Consider the following 19,553-nt stretch of genomic DNA (forward strand, 5'->3'; position numbering starts at 1 on the left):
GAGCTCTTACTCTCAGAACGTTGAAACAAAATAAAAAAAATCCCTTCCAGTAGCACCTTAGAGACCAACTAAGTTTGTTATTGGTATGAAGAAGAAGAGAAGAGTTTGGATTTGATATCCTGCCTTTCACTCCCTTTAAGGAGTCTCAGAGCGGCTAACATTCTCCTTTCCCTTCCTCCCCCACAACAAACTCTCTGTGAGGTGAGTGGGGCTGAGAGACTTCAGAGAAGTGTGACTGGCCCAAGGTCACCCAGCAGCTGCATGTGGAGGAGCAGGGAAGCGAACCCGGTTCCCCAGATTACGAGTCCACCGCTCTTAACCACTACACCACACTGGCTCTATGAGCTTTCGTGTGCATGGACACTTCTTCAGATACACTGTCAGAACGTTTTCCCTGATGTTTAGTCAGCTGTTGGTTCGAGTCCTACCTTCCAGAGCAGGAGAAAAGAAGCTCACTCCATCTTCCTTTAGATATTTGAAGATGGCTATCACATCTACATGGGACGCGGGTGGCGCTGTGGTCTAAACCACTGAGCCTAGGGCTTGCCCATCAGAAGGTCGGTGGTTCGAATCCCCGCGATGGGGTAAGCTCCCATTGCTTGGTCCCAGCTCCTGCCCACCTAGCAGTTCGAAAGCAGGTCAAAGTGCAAGTAGATAAATAAGTACTGCTCCTACATTTCTGTGTGCTGCTCTGGTTCGCCAGGAGCAGCTTAGTCATGCTGGCTACTTGACCCGGAAGCTGTACGCCGGCTCCCTCGGCCAATAAAGTGAGATGAGCGCCGCAACCCCAGAGTCGTCTGTGTCCGGACCTAACAGGCAGGGGTCCCTTTACCTTTACCACACCTACTGTCAGTCTCCTCTTTTCCAGGGTAAACATATTCAGCTCCTGTATAGTACATTGGTCTCAGTATGAAGATTGGTGCAGCTGTTCCTTAAATTAGGCTTCTAGCCCTTATGAAGTAATAAAACATGCAGTTTTGATTTCTCGGTAAAGGACGCTGAACTAAGCCAATGGAGGACATCTTGCTAGGTGAAATAAAGCCTGTTCAGATTTCGATTGTGCAGAATACCGTATTTTTCACTCTATAGGACGCACTTTTTCCCCTTCAAAAATGAAGGGGAAATGTGTGTGCGTCCTATGGAGCGAAGACGCCATAGCCCCGCGTGCGCTCTCCCAGCTGGGGAGGTGACGCGGGGCTATGGCAGGAGCCTCTACAGCCCCGCGTCACCTCCCCACCTGGGAGAGTGCGCGAGAGGCTAAAGCAGCCCCCCGCAACCCTCTCCCGGCTGGGGAGGTGATGGCAGGAGCCTCTACAGCCCCTCTCCCCCGGGAGAGGGTCGCGGGGGGCTGCTTTAGCCTCACGCGCACTCTCCCAGGTGGGGAGGTGACGCCTGGCTATGGCAGGAGCCTCTCCGCTGCCCCTTTCCTCTGCTCCCTGACCTGCTCTTTGGGGCTGGTGGTGGGCTTCCCCCGCCAGCCCCAAAGAGCAGGTCGAAAGGAACCTGAAGCCTGGAGAGCGAGAGGGGTCAGTGCACACCGACCCCTCTCGCTCTCCAGGCTTCCAAGGTAGCCGCCTGAACGCACCTTAAACCTCACCTTGTTTTAGAGCGGGAAAACAAGAGGGGCCGCTTCGCTGAAGGGGCGCTGGGCAGAGAGGGGGAGAATTTTTTTTCTTGTTCTCCCCCCTCTAAAACAAAGTGTGTCCTATTGTCTGGTGCATCCTATGGTGCGAAAAATACGGTATGTGGGCAGTCTTAATTCTAGGTTGCCGGCAGCCTGAGAAAAGAATCAAGGATTTTATCTCATTAATAGGGTGGCGGGAGAGGAGTAAATGCCACCCAGGAAAGTGATGGTTTCGTTTGCTCCTTATTGGAAAGTGAAGCAGTTCCCATCGTTTCAGGATTACAAGGGCTGCTGTAAGGATGGAAGGGAACAATTGGGTCAAGAGGCTCTTTAACAAAAAAAATATATATTAGGGATTAGCAACGGATCAGGCATCTGAAACTGGGCTGAAACAAAGCAAGAACCCCGGCTGGCATGCTCAAACTCGCTGTGCAACTAAGCTCTGCTTAGCAGTCCCATCAACAACTCTCTGTGCTGGGGTCAGTTGATTAGCTATCAAGGGAGGGTTTAGGCAAGTAGGAGAATTTGGGAATCTAAGGTAAAGGTAAAGGGACCCCTAACCATTAGGTCCAGTCGTGGCCGACTCTGGGGTTGTGGCGCTCATCTCGCTTTATTGGCCGAGGGAGCCGGCGTACAGCTTCCAGGTCATGTGGCCAGCATGACTAAGCCACTTCTGGTGAACCAGAGCAGCGCACGGAAATGCCGTTTACCTTCCCACTGGAGTGGTACCTATTTATCTACTTGCACTTTGACGTGCTTTCAAACTGCTAGGTTGGCAGGAGCAGGGACCGAGCAACCGGAGCTCACCCCGTCGCGGGGATTCGAACCGCCGACCTTCTGATCCACGGCTGTGCTGGCTAGGGCTGATGGAAGTTGAAGTTCAAAACAGGCTGAGGGCACCAGGTTGGGAAAGGCTGGGCTTTAGATATGGCTGGGCTTCCGTAGCTCTGAACTTTGCAATCCCAACCGAATCTCCGAATCTTCCTCTCTCCCTGCCCCTCAGAGCTTATCCTTCGAAAGCAGTCTGCACTATCTCTTTGTCCAAATCCAGTTGGTTGCAAAGGCAGCGAGAAATAAATTGTAAAACCCTGTGTTGAAAAATGGATCTCTGCTCTTGTTGCTTGGCAAAACAGTTCTAGACGTGGTGAGTGAATTCTGAGGCCAGGGTATTGCCTCTGTTCTGCGGTTGAGCCTTTGCGGTGCTTGATGGATTGTGTATCTGCTTAGGGAAAAAGACAAAAACGCTTTTCCTCCGCTTGCCGGGTCAACGATTTCTACATCAAATACCCCAGCCCCCTTTTCTGACACAGTACATACAGCTGTAAATATTGTCTCTCCAAATTCCTAGCATTTTGCTGGGGTTTTTGTTGTTGCAGTCAGAGCCTGTTGCCTGCCTGTTCTCTGACTCATCGTTTAATATCTATCAGTTCTTCTGGCTTGGGGGAGCTTTGTGGGCTGGCTAAACATATGGAGACTTTTTGCCACCGTTAATCTAAAGACCCCAAACTGATGTGTCCACCATCAAAGGCATGGCCTGCTTCCATGCACTTACTGGAGTAATGCTGAAATAGGATAAAAAGGGATTGGGCGTTGGCTTCTGTTGCGAAACAGTGATTAAATCAGAGATATGTCTCTAGTGTTAAGAGGAGCTTCCAGAGAAAGGAACAAATGGATATGTGTTGTTTCTGAAATCGGAGAAGGAAATTTAGCACTGCTTGAAGTTGCTAATGGGCTTCTACAGGCATTCTATAGATCTCATTTGGACTTCAGGCAGAGTATTTATTTGAATTTATTTCATAAAATTTACAAACTGAATTGATGGATTGTAAAATTAATAATAATTTCTCAAAGCTGTTTGCAAAGAGAATAAAACTATAAAATTATCAGTAGAAGCAACCCTTTCAAATATTTGAAAGCTAAAGCCAGCAATAAACTCAAAGCAAATTAAAGCATACATCAGCATTCTACATGTCTGGGTAGGCTTGTCTGAACAAGAACGATTTTAGCAGGCGCCGAAAAGAGGTCAGTGAAGACCTGATGCCAATAGGCGGGGAGTTCCAGAGTTACACATTATGACTTGTCTCGTAATATAGGCTGCTTCTCAACATTTGCAAAAATTACGAGGCAATAAATAAGTTTATATATTTAAAATCTAACTGGAGTTGTGTGTGTAAATGTAAAGTATTGCACTTGGGCAAAAAAAATGAGAGGCGCAAATACAAGATGGGTGACACCTGGCTTGAGAGCAGTACATGTGAAAAGGATCTAGGAGTCTTGGTTGACCACAAACTTGACATGAGCCAACAGTGTGACGCGGCAGCTAAAAAAGCCAATACAATTCTGGGCTGCATCAATAGGAGTATAGCATCTAGATCAAGGGAAGTAATAGTGCCACTGTATTCTGCTCTGGTCAGACCTCACCTGGAGTACTGTGTCCAGTTCTGGGCACCACAGTTCAAGAAGGACACTGACCAACTGGAACGTGTCCAGAGGAGGGCAACCAAAATGGTCAAAGGCCTGGAAACGATGCCTTATGAGGAACGGTTAAGGGAGCTGGGCATGTTTAGCCTGGAGAAGAGGAGGTTAAGGGGTGATATGATATCCATGTTCAAATATATAAAAGGATGTCACATAGAGGAGGGAGAACGGTTGTTTTCTGCTGCTCCAGAGAAGCGGACACGGAGCAATGGATCCAAACTACAAGAAAGAAGATTCCACCTAAACATTAGGAAGAACTTCCTGACAGTAAGAGCTGTTTGACAGTGGAATTTGCTGCCGAGGAGTGTGGTGGAGTCTCCTACTTTGGAGGTCTTTAAGCAGAGGCTTGACAACCATATGTCAGGAGTGCTCTGATGGTGTTTCCTGCTTGGCAGGGGGTTGGACTCGATGGCCCTTGTGGTCTCTCCCAACTCTATGATTCTGTGTGTGTGTTTGTGTGAACGCGCGCGCACGCGCGCGCGCACACACACACACACACAGACAAAGTGTTCTCTATAAGTAAAAGAGGGTGAAGCAGCACTGAGGGATGTTCTGTAACTTCAGTGGATGACGAAGAAGAGTTTGGATTTGATATCCTGCTTTATCACTACCCTAAGGAGGGATGCGGGTGGCACTGTGGTCTAAACCACAGAGCCTAGGGCTTGCCAACCAGAAGGTCGGCGGTTTGAATCCCCGCAGCGGGGTGAGCTCCCATTGCTCGGTCCCTGCTCCTGCCCACCTAGCAGTTCGAAAGCACGTCAAAGTGCAAGTAGATAAATAGGTACCGCTCCAGCGGGAAGGTAAACGGCATTTCCTTGCGCTGCTCTGGTTCGCCAGAAGCGGCTTAGTCATGCTGGCCACATGACCCGGAAGCTGTACACCAGCTCCCTCGACCAGTAAAGCGAGATGAGCGCCGCAACCCCAGAGTCGGCCACGACTGGACCTAACGATCAGGGGTCCCTTTACATTTACCTTTAAGGAGTCTCAAAGCAGCTAACATTCTCCTTTCCCTTCCTCCCCCACAACAAACACTGTGAAGTGAGTGAGGCTGAGAGACTTCAGAGAAGTGGGACTAGCCCAGGGTCACCCAGCAGCTGCATGTGGAAGAGCGGGGAAGCGAACCCGGTTCACCAGATTACGTGACTACCGCTCTTAACCACTACACCACACTGGCTCTCATAAGATGGGCAGGGATGCTGAACACCCCTCTCCCCTACTGCTTACCACTTCCCTCCCCCCCTTATTTCTTAGCCTGGCTCTGGAGCAGGAAGAGGCGGTTTTCTGGGGAATGTAGGTATAGGATGGAGGGACCCTACCCACAACCTCTCACCTGCTTCTCTGTTCGAAAAAGCTGCTCTCCCCACTGCGGCACACAGCGCCATCAGTGTGCATAGTTTGCTTATCAGAGTTATTTTGAGCTAGGAGATACAGAAGGGAGGAGATTTCCCCAAAGGAATGTAGATTAGGTATTCATTCTTTCAACAGCTGCTAGATTGGCTGTTGTGTTAAATACTGAAAATCCAGGAGAGGCTTATCGGTGGGGGGGAATACTTGCACAATGTGTGGGAGATTTTTTAAATGTATTTAATGGGAAGGAAACTCTTCATTCCATGAAGCTGAAGGGAGCGCATGTGAGAGAGAGCATTTTTTTATAATTCCAAACTGGGCACTTTCCTTCCTGAAACGGGAGATGGTTACAATTTAGAATCACAGAATTGTAATAATAATAATAATTTATTATTTATACCCCGCCCATCAGGCTGGGCTTCCCCAGCCACTCTGGGCCACTTTGGGCGGCTTCCAACAAAATATCAAAATACCGTAATGTATCAAACATTAAAAGCTTCCCTAAACAGGGCTGCCTTCAGATGTTTTCTAAAAGTCTGGTAGCTGTTCTCTTTGATATCTGGTGGGAGGGCATTACACAGGGCGGGTGCCACCACCGAGAAGGCCCTCTGCCTGGTTCCCTGTAGCTTTGCTTCTCACAGTGAGGGAACCGCCAGAAGGCCCTCGGCGTTGGACCTCAGTGTCCGGGCTGAACGATGGGGGTGAAGACGCTCCTTCAGGTATACTGGGCTGAGGCCGTTTAGGGCTTTACAGGTCAGCACCAACACTTTGAATTGTGCTCGGAAACATACTGGGAGCCAGTGTAGGTCTTTCAAGACCGGTGTTAAGTGGAGTTGGAAGCGACCCAGAGAGTCATCGAGTCCAACTCCCTGCAATGTAGGAATCTCAACTAAAGCATCCACGTGACAGATGGCTAGCCAACCTTCTCCAAGGAAGGAGAGTCCACAGTCTCCTGATGGTGTCCATTCCACAGACGGACAGCTCTTGCCGTCAGAAAGTTCTTCCTGATGTTGAGTTGGGGGTGTCCTTTCTCGTAACTTGACTTTGTTGGTTTGAGTCCTACCTTCCAAAGCAGCACATAACAAGCTTGCTCCATCCTCCATGGGGTAGCCATTCACATTTTTGAAGATGGCTCTCATATCCCCTCTTCTCCAGGCTAAACATATTTTAAAAGTACAGTTAATAATAATAATAATAATAATTTTTATTTATACCCCACCCATCTGGCTGAGTCTCCCCAGCCACTCTGGGCAGCTCCCAGTCGAGTGTTAAAAACAATACAGCATTAAATATTAAAAACTTCCCTGAACAGGGAAGATGTCTTTTAAAGATAAGATAGCTGCTTATTTCCTTCACATCTGAAGGGAGGGCATTCCACAGGGCAGGTGCCACTACCAAGAAGGCCCTCTGCCTGGTTCCCTGTAACCTCACTTCTCGCAATGAGGGAACCGCCAGAAGGCCCTCAGCGCTGGATCTCAGTGTCCGGGCTGAACGATGGGGATGGAGACGCTCCTTCAGGTATACAAGACCAAGGCCATTTAGGGCTTTAAAGGTTAGCACCAACACTTTGTGCTTGGAAACGTACTGGGAGCCAATGCAGTTCTCTTAGTTATCATTAGAATGGTTTATTTTTGTCCTAAATGCTTTCTTGCTCAGAGTTTGTGGTTGCTTTGCATCTTAAATGTAAAGGTACCCTTGACCATTAGGTCCAGTCACAAATGACTCTGGGGTTGTGGCGCTCATCTCACTCTATAGGCCGAGGGAACCGGCGTACAGCTTCTGGGTCATGTGGCCAGCATGACTAAGCTGCTTCTGGCGAACCAGAGCAGCGCATGGAAACGCCCTTTACCTTCCTGCTGGAGCGCTACCTATTTATCTACTTGCACTTTGATGTGCTTTCGAACTGCTAGGTTGGCAGGAGCAGGGACTGAGCCAATGGGAGCTCATCCCATCGCGGGGATTCGAACTGCCGACCTTCTGATCGGCAAGCCCTAGGCTCTGTGGTTTAACTCACAGCACCACCCGCGTCCCATGCGGATTTGCATCTTAAGCATGTATTAAGCATCCTCGTCATTGGGAAATGCACTTGGTGGAGGGTCTGTGTGGGTTTTTCTATTCCACAGGCCATTATTATCTCCACCATGTTCTTCCATTACTGTTCAAGCAGCCCAAATGCTGACTGACTCTAGATGCCATGTGTTTATCTGTACATGTATGCGTGTGCCTGTCAACTGACTTCAGACAATACTACTTTCTCTAGCTTTCCTTCATTAACTCCCCCCTTTTTTAACTCTTCTTGCAGCTGATCCTGTTGATAATCCGTAAAATCCTGTTTCTGGTGGGAAATCTGGACATTAAAAGTTTTTCCAGTGTTTCATCCGGTGGACGGATTGGAGGCTCTTTTTGGGTTGCAGGCTGGTCACAAAATTGAGGTAAGGTGAAATTCTGTGTCTTAAGTCAGCTGGTTTCTTTGCAGCATCTGTCTTTATGCAAAAATGAGATTGACTTTTTTGGTCCGCTACATCCCCATAAGAAGAAGTCTCACACAAATAATGAAATGCATATTTGCAAAAACAAAACAATTTGATTTTCTATTGATCAATAGCAAATCTACCCTGCTATAGTATAAAGTCCTCCATTTGTCTTGTAACTGCTACTTGCTTGCATTCGCTGTTACCCAAAGGTGGACCCACCGTTTACCTTTCCTGCAACTACTGTTGCATGAAAGAGCCCACCTACGGTATATTTTGAAACATCACCATTAATAATATTTTTTGGTTTTCTTCTTTGGCAATCACTCGAAGCCAAGTAAGATTGTCTTCCATAAACACGGTTTTAACAGTGAGTCCGTAAGTGACTGTGGAGGCCAATTCTGGATCCACATGTCCTTCCACAGTGGGGATATTGGTTTCCGGGTGGGAGTTGATCACGGTGTGGATTTGCCAAGCATGCCTTCCTCTTAGCACGTTTCTTCCTTGTGTCCTGAGTTCAAATGTCTTCAAAGCCCATGACACCTTTGGTTAAGGCTGTTCTCCAACTCTAGCGCTCGCAGACAAGTGTTTCCCAACTGTTAGTGTTTATACTACATTTTTTTAGATTTGCCTTGAGACAGTCTTTAAACCTCTTTTGTTGATCAACAGCATTACACTTTCCATTTTTAAGTTCGGAATAGCTTTGGAAGACGATAATCAGGCATCCAAACAACATGTCCAGTCCACAGGCGAACTAATACCAGTGTACTGAAAGAAGCAAAGATCACCAGTGTTGAAACAACTTGGTTGGACTGGGCATGTTCTCTTTTTTTTTATTTAGACCCTCTTGGACAACTGATTGGAAAGGTTAATATATTAGCTTAATATCCCACCTTGTTTGCATGACGATACCCATAGTTTTGCGGTTGGCAGACAGGTGAAAGCAGTGTTTGAAATTCTCCAGGCGCCAGGGGTGTTTTGCTACTGGTGCGAGTCCAGTACTTTGTGGAGATTTCTGGGTGCCAGGTTGCAAACTGACATCTCCATCGAGCCAGATGGCTTGTGCACAGCAAAAGACATGCGAAATTCCATAGTTAATACCATTTCCACTGGGTGTGTTTCTCGCTTCTTGCCTAGTGGGACAAGTGAATTGTTTAAGGTGACCCAGAAACTACAACTAATCCAGAATGTGGCAGCTAGACTGGTGACTGGGAGTGGCCGCTGAGACCACATAACACCAGTCTTGAAAGACCTACACTGGCTCCCAGTACATTTCCAAGCACAATTCAAAGTGTTGGTGCTGACCTTGAAAGCCCTAAGTGGCCTCGGCCCAGTATACCTGAAGGAGCATCTCCACTCCCATTGTTCTGCCCGGATGCTGAGGTCCACCTCCGAGGGCCTTCTGGCGGTTCCCTCACTGCGAGAAGCCAAGTTACAGGGAACCAGGCAGAGGGCCTTCTCGGTGGTGGCGCCCGCCCTGTGGAACGCCCTCCCACCAGATGTCAAAGAGAACAACAACTACCAGACTTTTAGAAGACATCTGAAGGCAGCCCTCTTTAGGGAAGCTTTTAATGTTTAATAGACTATTGTATTTTAATATTCTGTTGGAAGCCACCCAGAGTGACTGGGGAAACCCAGCCAGATGGGCGGGGTATAAATAATAATAATAATAATAATAATAATAATAATAATAATATGTTGTTGTTGTTGTTGTTGTAGCGAGATACAGCCAAGCAATGTAGCTGAAATCATAGAATCATAAAATTGTAGCGTTGGAAGGGACCCTGGCAAACAGGCATTCCATTGCGGTGACCGCAACCCAGGTCTAAGGTGCCATTTTGCACCTAGCTTATGTATCTGAGTTTCTGGCACAGGTGGGAAGCCCTGGTTAGCTTGGCTTGGCTTGTGGGGAGGTGCATGCTGCTCATTCATATCATGGCTTCTTATTTGTAGGAAACTTGATCAGAGAGAATGGGAAGGCAAGTGAGTGTTGATGATGGGAAAGAGGTGGTCTTCAAGGTACTTGGGAAGCGGTTTGGGAATGTACCAAAATGATGAAGAGATGTGCAAAGATGAAAGTTTAAGCAGCCAGCGCAGGGACAGGAGGATTTGGGAAGCAGCAGTCAGACTTTGTAATTGTTTTGATGCAGACTTCATAATGATTCCTGCTAATGCTATTATTTTTTGGACTTAACTGTGCCAGGATACCCTATAAAACTTTAGGGGTGACATGGGGCTCTTCTCTGCTAAGGTTTAAGTTCCTACTTGCCTGTTTTGTTCATATATATTTTTGTTGTTTTTCATGAGGCTAAGATGGTTGGACGGCTCCTTGTACGCCTCCTTCCGGCGACTCCTGCAGCCAAGTTGGCTTTAAACTTATTGCTCTGCTTTCCTTTGGACCCACGTGTACCTCCATAGACTTGTGCCCTGGGGAGGCCACTGAGGTGCTCTCTAGCCTGCTTCTGAGCTGGTGCCACCAAGTTAAATATCATCTGCAGATGTTTTGTAGTTGACTTTTTGGAAAGGAAATGGTTTCCTTCTCTGTGTTGTTATGAAAAGGGGTTGGTTTCTTTTTTTTTAATGGAATTGCAAACTTGGTGGATTAGTGGAATGCTGTGGACATAGTGTATCTTGATTTCAGTAAGGCTCTGGACAAAGTCCCTCATGATATTCTCGTGAGGAAGCTGGCAAAATGTGCATTGAACGAGGTGACTATTGGGTGGATTTGTAGCTGATTGACTGACCGAACCCAAAGATCTAGTTACAGGTAGGCAGCCGTGTTGCTCTGCCATGGTTGAAACAAACAAACAAACAAACAAACAAACAAACAAACAAAAATTCCTTCCAGTAGCACCTTAGAGACCAACTAAGTTTGTTATTGGTATGAGCTTTTGTGCATGCACATGAAAGCTCATACCAATAACAAACTTAGTTGGTCTCTAAAGTGCTACTCCCGTATAGTAAAAGCTATGGTTTTCCCAGTAGTGATGTATGGAAGTGAGAGCTGGACCATAAAGAAGGCTGATCGCCGAAGAATTGATGCTTTTGAATTACAGTGCTGAAGGAGACTCTTGAGAGTCCCATGGACTGCAAGAAGATCAAACCTCTCCATTCTGAAGGAAATCAGCCCTGAGTGCTCACTGGAAGGACAGATCCTGAAGCTGAGGCTCCAAGACTTTGGCCACTCATGAGAAGAGAAGACTCCCTGGAAAAGACCCTGATGTTGGGAAAGATGGAGGGTGCAAGGTGAAGGGGATGGCAGAGGACGAGATGGTTGGACAGTGTTCTCAAAGCTACTAACATGAGTTTGACCCAACTGTGGGAGGCAGTGGAAGACAGGAGTGCCTGGTGTGCTCTGGTCCAGGGGGTCACAAAGAGTCGGACACGACTAAATGACTAAACAACAACAACAAGGTGCTACTGGAAGGATTATTTTTTTTAATATTTTGTTTGAACCCAAAGAGTACTCATTAATGGTTCCTCGTCATCCTGGATAAAAGTGACAAGTGGGGTGCCCCAGGGTTCTGTCCTGGGCCCATTGTTGTTCAACGTCTTTATAAATGACTTGAAGGAAGGAATTGAGGGGATGCTCATCCGATTTGCAGATGACCCCAAGCTGGGAGGGGTAGCAGATGCCACAGAAGGCAGAATCAGAATTCAAAATGATTGTAACAAGTTGGAGAACTGGGCACAAGCAAGCAAAATGGATTTCAATAGGGAGAAATGTCAGGTTCTGCACTTAGGCAGGAAGAATCAGGTGCACAAATATAGGATGGGGAACACCTGGCTTACTAGCAGTACGTGTGAAAATGATCTAGGGGTCCTGGTGGACCACAAGCTTAACATGAGTCAGCAGTGTGATGCAGCAGCAAAAAAGACTGATGCTATTCTAGACTGCGCCAACAGAAGTTCTGGGCACCACAGTTCAAGAAGGACACTGACAAACTGGAACGTGTCCAGAGGAGGGCAACCAAAATGGTCCAAGGCCTGGAAACGATGCCTTATGAGGAACGGCTAAGGGAGCTGGGCATGTTTAGCCTGGAGAAGAGGAGGTTAAGGGGTGATATGATAGCCATGTTCAAATATATCAAAGGATGTCACATAGAGGAGGGAGAAAGGTTGTTTTCTGCTGCTCCAGAGAAGCGGACACGGAGCAATGGATCCAAACTACAAGAAAGAAGATTCCACCTAAACATGAGGAAGAACTTCCTGACAGTAAGAGCTGTTTGACAGTGGAATTTGCTGCCAAGGAGTGTGGTGGAGTCTCCTACTTTGGAGGTCTTTAAGCAGAGGCTTGACAACCATATGTCAGGAGTGCTCTGATGGTGTTTCCTGCTTGGCAGGGGGTTGGACTCGATGGCCCTTGGGGTCTCTTCCAACTCTAGGATTCTATGATTCTAAGTCAAGTGTCCAGATCAAGGGAAGTAATAGTACCACTCTATTCTGCCATGGTCAGACCACACCTGGAATACTGTGTCCAATTATGGGCACTACAATTTAAGAAGGATGTTGACAAGCTGGAATGTGTGCAGAGGAGGGCGAACAAGATGATCAGTGGTCTGGAAACTAAGCCTTATGAGGAATGGTTGAAGGAGCTGGGGATATTTAGCCTGGACTGAGGAGATATGAAAGCCATCTTCAAATCTTAAGGGATGTCACATGGGGGAGAGAACATGGGGGAGAGAACATTCTTGTTTTCTCCTGCTCTGGAAGGTAGGACTTGAACCAATGGTTTCCTGCTTGGCAGGGGGTTGGACTCGATGGCCCTTGTGGTCTCTTCCAACTCTATGATTCTATGATTCTAAGTTATTTTATTGTTTGTTGACACTGCAACAGTGATGATCCAAGATAGACTTTTCGGGAACCTGTTTTTAAAAATATTTCACACCCAGTTTTGCAGTGTACATTTTAGAAAAGGGTCAACGTGGAAAGGAACAGTGATATGCGAAAGACATGTTGATCATCTTCTGCTCAGCCTCACTCTCCTATCCATTCTGCACTATAGACCTTGTGGGGGGGCCGGACTATATTTTGAAGGAAAAAATGAACAAATTCCTATGTCCCACAAATAACCCAGAGATGCATTTTAAATAAAGGACATATTCTACTCATGTAAAAACACACTGATTCCCAGACCGTCCGTGGACTGGATTTAGAAGGCAATAGGGCCCGATCCGGGCCCCAGGCCTTAGTTTGCCTACCCATGGACTAAGGTATGTAGAGCTGTTTGTGTTCTCGAAGCTACAAACATGAGTCTGACCAAACTGCGGGAGGCAGTGGAAGACAGGAGTGCCTGGCGTGCTAGGGTCCAGGGGGTCACGAAGAGTAGGACACGACTAAATAACTAAACAACAAAAAGTCCTCATGGCTGACAATTACATTGGCTGCCCAGGAAATTTTCAGAAGTACTAAAGTGTGTGAGAGCATGACATTCGGGGATAAGGCGGTGAGGTGTTGTTGCTCAGCGTAGCTTTTCCTCTCTCGCCACAACCAGTGAAACTGGGTGAATTTTGCAGGGTGTTTCGACCAATCGCCTTTCTGCTCTGCTGTTTTGGTGATAACTTTTTCCTCCTCCTCGTGGAGAGATGGAGGCTCATTTATATTCATTGGGCTTGAAATTGCTGTGATAAATAGAGGTTACTGGCGTTCTTATGAGCTGGCCTGACTGCTTCCTGGGGTCTGCAGTAGGCTGAATTCCTACGAAACTCCTTCTGCTTTTGTTCCTTTCCTTTTTCCTGCCTGCTTTGGAGCTCATTAAAGCCCACCTACCACACCTTTGAACAGAACGCGGAGACCATGGGGACAGAATAGGAAACTGCACCCTGAAGGGCCCAGTGAATTTGGACAATAACATCAACTTCCCACGGCAGTTTTCCATTGTCTGAAGTAATTTTTGATTGAACAGGAGGAATAACGGTCAAGTGGTGCGTGGTGGGTTGCCCCCTGAAACCTTTTGCCATTGCTTGTTACATTTTGATGGGAATGCCAATTTAGATTGGAGGATAGCAGGGCCACCCACCACCCATTTTCCATACCTTCTTCCTTGGCTCCAGACGTAACGGCCAGTTGGAAGACAAGCAGGGCTATTCTGGAAGTAGCAACTACACCTGAACTGCCTTACTGATTAGGAGACCTCCGTAAGTGGATGAAAACATTAGCAGGATTTTAATAACACTTGTAGCAATTACTATGGACAATATAGACAGATACAGTCATACCTCATGTTACGTCCGCTTCATGTTACGTTCTTTCAGGTTACGTCCCGTGGTGACCCGGAAGTACCGGAAAGGGTTACTTCTGGGTTTCGCAGCTTGCGCATGCGCAGAAGCGCAAAATGATGTCAAACACATGTGCAGAAGTGGCGAATCGCAACCCACACATGCGCAGACGCCTCACTGTGGGTTCCGTTCTTTTCATGTTGCGAACGGGCCTCTGGAACAGATCCCGTTCGCAACCAGATGTACCACTGCACAAAAATACGGACTATGAAACAACGTGCAGTTGAAAATCATGACAATGAGACCCATGGAGGGAATGGGGGAAAGTCTAGAGATTCAGAGAAATCTCTAAATGTGGGTATTTTGGGGGGTATTACAGTGGTACCTGTGGTTGCGAACAGGATCCGTTCCGGAGACCCGTTTGCAACATGAAAAGAGTGCAACCCGCAGCGGCGCGTCTGCGCACGCGGAGGTTGCGATTTACCGCTTCTGCGCATTTCGCGCTTCTGTGCATGAGTGAGTGGCGAAACCTGGAAGTAACTCTTCTCGGTACTTCCGGGTTGCCGTGGGATGTAACCTGAAAGAACGTAACATGAGATATGACTGTATTATAATTTTGCGCTTGTAAAATCAAATTAAAATTATTTTCAAAATTGCAAAAAAGAAAGAAAGAAAGAAGAACTGCCTTCCTGAAAAAGCAGCCCTGTTCAGATACTTTTAAAAAATAAAAATGGAGTGCTCTTCGCTGCACAGCAACACGAGCTTTCTCAGAGTGCACATTTGGGGATTGACCTAGGAGGAAAGAAGAATAGCCAATCTCAGTGGGGATAGTGTGTTGATGTGGTACAGAATGCTGACGTTGCACGGTGGGATCTGTGGGGGGGAAATAACATGAAAAGCAGAGGATGTGTAGCTGGGGTCTTTTACTGTTGGCCTGAGGGTTTGATGGGAAAGCCATGGATTCTCTAATGCATGGATTTGTGGGGTGTGGGAGAGTGTTGAGCTTTGACATCGGATCCAGGCCAAGTAAGATGACCGGGGGAGCGGGAAGGGGCAGATTTCAATGCAGTGGAAGCAAAAGATTCTCCTGGGCAGCATGAATGTGAGGAAAGGGAAACGGCACGGCTTCTTCTCTCTGTAATTCCCCCCCAGGGTGTCGTATAATGCACTCTCTCGCTTCCGCAGGATATCCTATTGTAGATCCCAGGGGCCTTCGTTCTGTACGGCTTGGAATGCCCTCTGTGGGGCATTCGTCCCGGGTGTCAGGCCTGCTGCCAAAACTCCCCTGGATCAGATCTGAGAATCGAGCAGAACTCCCACGAGCAAAGTAGACTCTCCTCCCTACCCCAAGCTCAGTTTATCCAAATAAATATATCAGAAGGAGCGTCTCCACCCTGGACACCGGGGTCTACCTCCGAGGGTCTTCTGGTGGTTCCCTCCCTGCAAGAAGTGAGGTGACAGGGGGCCAGGCAGAAGAGGGCCTTCTCGGTGGTGGTGCCTGCCCTGTGGAATGCCCTCCCATCAGATGTCAAGAAAATAAACAACTACCTGACTTTTAGAAGACACCTGAAGGCAGCCCTGTTTAGGGAAGTTTTTAATGTTTGATGTTTTATCGCGTTTCTAATATTCTGTTGTGAGCCGCCCAGAGTGGCTGGGGAAACCCAGCCACATGGGCGGGGTATAAATAATAAATTAGCATTATCATCACCATAATCATTATTATTGTCATTATTATTATTATTATTATTATTATTATTATTATTATATCCAGTTGGGCTGATCGTTTGTGCTGTTGCTTGGATGTGGGCTCATTTTAGTCCCAAATAGGACTAATTTAGTCAGCTAGCCCTGGTGATCATCTAATGTTTATTGGATGGATTTTTCCCCTCAACTGATTTTTGAATTCTGAATTTATTGTTATTCACGTTTTATACTGTATTTTATGCTGTTTTTTGTTGCATCAATTAAGCGTTTTAAATTTGTTGTTAGCCCGGTTTTCTGAACCGGGAAGGGTGGGGTATAAATAAAAATTTATTATTATTAATTTATTATTTTGCTTGCTTCTTCTCTTGAGTCCTTGTGTAAAAGTAAGGTGACACATGGCTTTGTGTCCTTGGACTGTTCTGTTGGCCTGTGGACATACAAGGGTTAGGCTTGCATTGAGAGAAGAACCCTGACCACTCTCTGTGTTGTGTTGATTAGATGTTCAGTAGAAGGACACACATTATTCCAAAGGCCTGGTGGAACAGCTCTGTCTTTCAGGCCCTGCGGAAAGATGTCAAGTCCCGCAGGGGCCTAGTCTCTTGTGACAGAGCGTTCCACCAGATCGGGGCCACAGCTGAAAAAGCCCTGGCTCTGGTTGAGGCCAGCCTAACCTCCCTGTGGCCCGGGACCTCCAAGATGTTTTTGTTTGAAGACCGTAAGGTCCTCCGTGGGACATACCAGGAGAGGTGGTCCCGTAGGTCATATAGGGCTTTAAAGGTTAAAATCAGCACCTTAAACCTGATCCTGTACTCCACCGGGAGCCAGTGCAGCTGGTATAGCACCGGATGAATGTGATCTCGCGGCGAGGACTAGTGTTAGCCTCCTTCCCAAACATGCCATTCTCTCTGCTGTTCGCCTACCCAGGTGTACGCACTGTGCCGGGAAGCCAGGAATGACTAAAACGATGCTGAAGTGTGGGCACGGCGCCACGGAGACGCCAATGGCGAGAAATGTTGTCTGCCATGCATGCGCTGCGGCAGAGCCAGGAACGGTCGCGGCCCACGGCAGCTCGGCCCCCAGTCGGTTGTGATCCACGTCCTGCTGTCAGCCCAAAACTAATATCTATAGCAGCGCTGACATGTATTCTTAATGCGATTCTTCCCCCTTGCTCCCATCAACTCGCAGGGATGACAGGAGCTAGCTTGGGACCCGTACCGACTGCGTACGGCTGCACGGCCGGCTTCCCATGCAGAGAGCTCTTGTAAATGGAAAGGCAGGAGAGGATTGCCGGCCCACCAGAGGTTGCGCAGTTGAAGGTCTGGGGTCTCCCCTGGGAAGGATGGTGGAAGGGAAGGAGCGATTGCAGCTGCTGTGCTTGTGCGCTTAGAACATGAGCGAGCAGCGCACTGTTGCACTACTGTTCTGCTCGTTGGCCACTGGGGGAATGTGGGATGCTGGACTTAGGATTTTTGCTCTCTTCTTATGTTCAGATGAAAACAGGAAAGCATCAGCTCTGATGCAAACCCAGACCCTTTCTGGAGCTGATGTGTGGCTGTGAAATCCACGCTTCCTAAGAGAAGTGGGTTTCTCCTACCCTCTTTTGTGGAAAAGGCAGCTCAGCACTTGACACCTCTTCCAGTGAACCTGCAAACAGCTGGGTCTCATCTCTCGGAGAACCAGCGCTGTGGGTATTTCATCTTCTGAATTATCTCCCTAGCAGCCGCTTCCCAGGAATAATTGTTCTTGGGCTGTTGCTCAGCAAAGGGTCTCTCTCCTCTTTTTTCTTTCCTTTCCTTTCCCCCTTCTCCCCACCTCCTGTCATGGGGGGGGGGGCGGCCTCTCCCTTCTTTTGGAGTTGGTGTTGATGGAATTTTCCCTTGATGAAGTCGTTTCTCCTTAGCAGGGAAGAAACGCTGCCAGGTTTAATGAGCCGGAATGACGAGCCGTGTCAGCTTAGATCAACATCCTGAATGCGTTGCGTTCTGCTTCCCTCTTGCCATTTGTCTTTTGCAGGCGAGCTCCCTTTTTTGGCTGCTCCCGATTAGCCTGCCTTGGGATTTGCCTCTCTCTGTGAGGATGGGGCAAAGAGGAGACCTCTGGAGACAGCTTGACATGCGAATGTTCGCTGACAAAGCAGAGATGCGTTCCAGGGAAGCTTTGACATGAAATTTGCAGTTTGGCTGCGTAAGTGTTTGGGGGAACAAGTGTCACTGTTGGTCGGCCCCTTTGAAACTTTTTTAGGGTCCTGGGGTTCAGTGGACCACCATTGGCCTTCCCTACTGGACTTCTGCTGACCGCAAATGGGCTTCACCAGAGAAAGTGCTATTCTTTTTGCAGATCCTTCCTTCCTTCCTTCCTTCCTTCCTTCCTTCCTTCCTTCCTTCCTTCCGGAAGCTGCCTTATACAGTGGTACCTCGGGTTAAGTACTTAATTCGTTCTAGAGATCCGTACTTAACCTGAAAATGTTCTTAACCTAAAGCACCACTTTAGCTAATGGGGCCTCCCGCTGCCGCTGCGCGATTTCTGTTCTCATCCTGAAGCAAAGTTCTTAACCCGAGGTACTATTTCTGCGTTAGGGGCAGTCTGTAACCTGAAGCGTATGTAACCTGAAGCATATGTAACCCAAGATACCACTGTATTGTCTACACCGGGGACGTCCAACAGGTCAATTGTGACTTACCGGTCGATCGTGGAACATCCCTAGTTGATCGCGTGATCCTTTTAGAAAGAAAGAGAAACCTCAACAAATATGGTTCCGGAATTGAAACATTGATGGAGAATGTGTAAAACGTGCAGGGGAAAGCAAGAAAATAATAATAGAATCAATTGAATAATTATTAAATTATAACAACACAACAAGATGGAAGAAGTAAAATATTGAGATCACACATGGGTGAAGGGGAATGGGGGGTATATGGGAAGCTATAATATCATTTGTTAATTGCGCAGTATTTACATATAGCAAAGGGAAGCCTAGAGAAATTTTTGTTGTTTAGTCGTTTAGTTGTGTCCGACTCTTTGTGACCCCCTGGACCAGAGCACGCCAGGCACTCCTGTCTTCCACTGCCTCCCCCAGTTTGGTCAAACTCACACTAAGAAAACACCTTTTGACTATGTCCCCTCTGAAAGAGTCGAGGAAGCGTTTCCAAATACCAGAAAGCATTGCCAAGTGTTTTTTTTTTTAAAAAAAAAATGCTACGTCCCCTTTCTCTGGATTCTTAATGCTATGGTCCAATGGATGGAACAGTAGAATCCATCCTCTGCGTTCAACCTCCGTGGTTTTGTGATCTTTAGAAGGGCAGTTGCCCTCAAGATCCCGCTCCCATTGTAAACTGATAATATTTGTGGTTCTGTGTCATGGCTGCTGAATCGGGACAAGGGCACATCCAGTCCGGCTTCCTAGTATTCCGATGTCTCCGGTGTTGGAGGCAGAACATAGCCTTGTCCTCTGTGGAAAGACGCAAAAAGCATTTGACAAATTAAAAGCGATAATGAAGCATGAGAACGCATGAGTGCAACCAGAAACTGGAAATCCCACGGGGCACTTTCAGGAGTGAACGCAGTAATTTGTAATCCAAATTGAAGTGTGCAGATGGGATTATGATGATCATTGCGAGGTGATACCGCCTGACAAAGAGGAATCCGTTGCCTCCCAGTATTTATTGCCACCCATTAGCAGTCACAGTTTCTTCTGTGATTCCGCCGCCTTGT

General features: G+C 47.4%; 1 protein-coding gene across 4 annotated transcripts in view; it reads left to right on the forward strand.

Moving 5' to 3' along the window:
- The window catches only part of EXTL3 (exostosin like glycosyltransferase 3), a 169,482-nt gene that overhangs the window by 55,880 nt on the left and 94,049 nt on the right, over positions 1-19,553 (forward strand). For all 4 annotated transcript variants that reach the window (XM_082217448.1, XM_082217446.1, XM_082217449.1 and 1 more), the window contains exon 2: positions 7,752-7,881. The gene's annotated coding sequence lies outside the window, so the exon portion shown is untranslated. The remainder of the gene's footprint in view (positions 1-7,751; positions 7,882-19,553) is intronic.

Source organism: Podarcis vaucheri (genome assembly GCF_965113315.1).
Source record: "Podarcis vaucheri genome assembly, chromosome: 3".
Classification (NCBI taxonomy): domain Eukaryota; kingdom Metazoa; phylum Chordata; class Lepidosauria; order Squamata; family Lacertidae; genus Podarcis; species Podarcis vaucheri.